General features: G+C 48.8%; 1 long non-coding RNA gene across 1 annotated transcript; it reads left to right on the forward strand.

Annotated features, from left to right (window-relative positions):
- Positions 1–338: 338 nt before the first annotated feature.
- LOC141084954 (uncharacterized) lies at positions 339–3,829 on the forward strand. Its single transcript, XR_012231182.1, has 5 exons — positions 339–706; positions 960–1,052; positions 1,134–1,332; positions 1,428–1,578; positions 1,678–3,829. It is a non-coding gene; the product is annotated as an uncharacterized lncRNA (long non-coding RNA).
- The last annotated feature ends 348 nt before the right edge of the window (positions 3,830–4,177 follow it).

Consider the following 4,177-nt stretch of genomic DNA (forward strand, 5'->3'; position numbering starts at 1 on the left):
GGACCAGCAGGCCTGCAGGAGGAAGGGACACAGCCTGTAATATCATGTGGGACTTCAAGCCCCAGCATACACAGTAGTATGACTATCAGCAGGCAACATACTAGTACTGAAGGACTATAAGTCCCAGCATGCAGTTTCTGCTGAACCAGCAGGCAGGGACTGTGGGTTTTCCGCAGGAATAAAAATAAGTGTCGCTAAAATAGCTGCAACATTTCTCTCATACGACACCGGGCACCGACACTCACCCCTCAGCTGCTGCCATGACGCCGTCCGGACTTTGCCTGTCACGTGACCTGATGGTGTCACATGACCACATCAGCTGAGCGCTCACACAGATGGGGCAGAGCCATGAGGGCCAAGCTTCGCTTATGCTGTCTCCAGCAACTGTCCCTGAACACCGCTGGTCATGGAAATGGTGCAATCAGCGGGGGGCTGAGGATAGGAGGAGGAATTGCTGCTGCTGCCGCGCCGCCCCCACACATGTGCCGCCTGGGGCGGACCGCCCCCCCATGCTACGCCACTGCTGTCTCTCTTAATTTTTTTTTTCTGTTCCATTTAGACTGGTTGTCTCCTGGTGCTGCTGTCTGTCCTGGTGCTGCCATCTTTCCTTGTGCTGCCATCTGTCCTGGTGCTGATGTCTGTCCTGGTGCTGCCATCTGTCCCTGTCCTTTGCTGACTGCTGTGCTGTTGGACTATTGTCTGTAAAGTAAGTATTGGTTTCCATGGTTTGTTTTTTTTTGGCTACATTGTGCTTGGCTCTTAACAAGTTTAATTTTTGATATTTTTTGTTCTGTAATGTTTCACTTGACTGCTGCCTGCTCTTCCAACCATGTTCTCAAGTGAAGAACTGACTGCTTCCCAGGGTGGATATGACACTGATTATGTAATCATGCTATAATGATTGGTGTGTATTGACTGGCAATACTATACCTGTGTTAAATCATATAATCTCTTTACAGGTACCTTAAACTGATGAAGAGCAGGAGCAGTTGAGTGGAAATGATTCTTCCCAGGGTCGTCAGGCTCATGTGTCTCAGGAGGAAAGACGGGGTGTAAGTATTCTTTTCATCAGAGTTGTAATTGAATTTTTTTTCAGTTTTACTTAAAATTCTTTTGTTTTATTTGATCTATAGGTTGCACAACGAGAAGAAGACAAACAGGAAATTGACAGTGATCAACTAATTAACCTTGTGCAAGAGCGAGTACCGCTGTGGGATACCAGTGATCGTCAGCACTCTGACATTGTAGTGATTCGACGACTCTGGAAAGAAGTGGCAAGATCGCTGTTGCGTGATTGGAACCATGCCACGCCACATACCAGAAATGATTTTGGTAAGTATTGCAATGTGGTGTGACGCACCAGTGACACTGTAAATCTAGGTGCATTGTTTTACAATTAATTTTTTACCTTTGTTCCCCCTTCACAGTGAAGAGAATAAGAGTCCGTTCGATGAAGGATCGCTTCAACAAAGACATGAGACAGGAGAACCAGGTTAAAAGTGGTGCTGCTCAAAGGATAAGAAAATACAAATACCACTGTAACATTGCTTTTCTGAGGCCTGCGCTTGCTCAGCGAACGTGAGTATCTTTTGTGTTGTCTTACTATTATTTAACCTTTTTTTTTTTTTTTTTTTAAACTACTGTTTTTACTTTATTTTCACCACAAACCTGGTGCAGCACAACACAACCTGGATCATCCTCACTTGAAGCGGCCCCTCATCGACCAGCCAATGAATAGACGCAGCCCCAATCATCCACCAGTGATGAAGCAACCTGTCAGGCCTCACAGGCTGAGGAACAGGCAGCCGCCAGTCCATCAAGATTTCCCCTCTCCTAGCCCTCTGCTGCTGCTTATGTTGGGTTTTCTCGTCAGCGGCAAAGAGCCTGGGAGAGGTCACTCATGCCCGAGGTTATGTACTTAAGCTCGGTGTTCCAGGATGGGATTAAGGTGCTTGGTTATAGACAGAAGAGTTGGTTCAACCATGTGAACACACTTATACAGGATGTCAACAAACACCTTGACTGCCGGGAAGCCGACCTTGAGAGAACATTTTTTTCTGTAATAGATTGGGAAGTGTCGGAAAACCATATGCCTCAATTCCAGCTCAATGTCATGCAGGCCTGCCAGGCTGCTTACAGCCACGCATTGCAGCAGCAGCAGTCCTAAAGCTACAATCCACAGGCCAGAGGATATTACCAGCAGCCGAACATATACTTTACAACTCCCACAGCACCAAAAACCCTCCACCACCACCGCCTCCAGTTCACAGATCCACCACGCTGCCGACTTCATCATCCCTACAGCCAGCAGCATCCACCACGCTCCCAAGTTCAGCATCCCTGCAGCCAGCAGCATCCACCATGCTGCCCAGTCCAGCACGACGCGAGAAGACTGCTACCGTGGCCAACACTCCCACTCGGTCAAGAAAACAAAGGACAAAAAATAAACAGATTCCCACCAGGACGAAGACCCTGAGGCAAAAAACCATGCCAAATTTGGACCCACCACCTCCACCCTAACCTACCAATGTGTCTCTGTTGTCAAATGTGTCACTGCCTTCCCTTGTGTCTGTCCCTTCCAGTTTGTCTATCCATTCCCATGATTCCATCCATGATCTGTGACACCCCAGAGTCCGGTTGTCACAGTGACATTGCCTCCCTCTGAGAGGTGAAGTCATGCTTGGAGGCAGAAATGGGACTCCCATGCCAGGTAACATAGATTAAATTACAATTCCTGCTGCAGGTCAGAAAAGGGAGCTGCCTTATAAATTCTAGCCAGGAGAGGGGGTTGGTGAGTCAGCTAGAAGTGAGCTTAGGGGGTTGTCATGGAAACAAGAGCAGCTGTGAGCTGTGAGGAAATGACAAGACAGTTAAACGTGAGGTAAAAAGATCTTTCTGGAAGATCCAGTCAGTTCAAGACAGGGAGCTGATCTGTGAGGAGCTGGTAAGGGGGAGCTGATCTGTGAAGAGGGAAAGGACACGAGCAGAGATGGAGAGGCTCTGGGGAAGCTAAAAACTGCGTGTAGCAGACCCCAGAGCGAAGGGCTAATAGAGAGAAAAGGGATGTCAGTGACCTTGGTGGTCAGGAGCTTTATGTCCTGACCGCTGAATCTGAAAGTACAGGGGATTGTAAATTCCTGTGCGACATTGAATACCTGAGGGCACGGCAGCAGATAAGGAGCCCGGGGCCGACGGTTAAAAGGAAGGTACCCATGGAATAGGCTCATGCTGACAGCCGTACAGGTTGGTGAAATCATCACGAATAGAGGGTCGCAGCTTAGTTATAAACAGCGGAGACCCACACACAAAGCGCAGAAGGAAGCTCCTAAACCCCACCTGGCAAGGTGGATCCCCTGAATGCCTCCAGGCAAGCCGGACTCATTCCATCACCTTTTTGTGGTACTCCGGATTGCAACCAATTACCAGTAAAAGGTAAAGAAACTGCACCTCTCTGTGTCCTCCTCTCATTTCTCTGCACTCCAACGTTCACAGCCATCTTAATTATTAATCAAAACTCTTTGGGACTATTGCTCTACCTGAGGAGAGCCATTTTCACCTCAGCTGCGCCACATCCACAGTCTCAGGGGAACAACACCGCAGCGCTGGTCACCTCTGACCAGAATACCACAGGTGGCGTCACGTATTTAATCATCTATAAACTTTATCTTCATTTTTACCACACTTCAACAACAAACAGCTTTTCCCCTTTCATCATTTTTATTTAATGGACGCCCCAGGGCCACGGACCGGGTCGCCGCCGCTGTGACACCGTCCCCCATTGAAGTCGACGGGCCCGGTACCAAGTACCCCGCGGTCCTGCTCACCGCGTGCGCGGCGGCATGAGGGCGCCAACTGACATCACGAACAGGATTTAGCGAGCCTAGCAAAGCTGGCTAAAGAAGACTGGCAAAGCTGGGTACTGTGCGCCATAGACCTTTTTTAAATTGAGTGCTAAAGATTTGACTGAGCTTTCAAATAACGAGCAGAGAGGGACGTGTCAGTGAAGCTGGAGCTGCGCTCTATTGTGAGTAAGTGAAAAACAGGAAGAAAATACCCAACGCGGGTGAAGATTCAGTGGCGGTCGCAGCCGCAGCCTCCATAATGCCGCTATCAATGCCATATATACCAGGGGCAGCCTGGTTACCACAGTACTCAGGGGAGTCGCACAACCTGAGTG

The sequence above is a fragment of the Dendrobates tinctorius genome, unplaced genomic scaffold, assembly GCF_039654945.1.
Source record: "Dendrobates tinctorius isolate UK_male_01 unplaced genomic scaffold, ASM3965494v1 ptg000028l, whole genome shotgun sequence".
NCBI classification, from domain to species: Eukaryota; Metazoa; Chordata; class Amphibia; order Anura; family Dendrobatidae; genus Dendrobates; species Dendrobates tinctorius.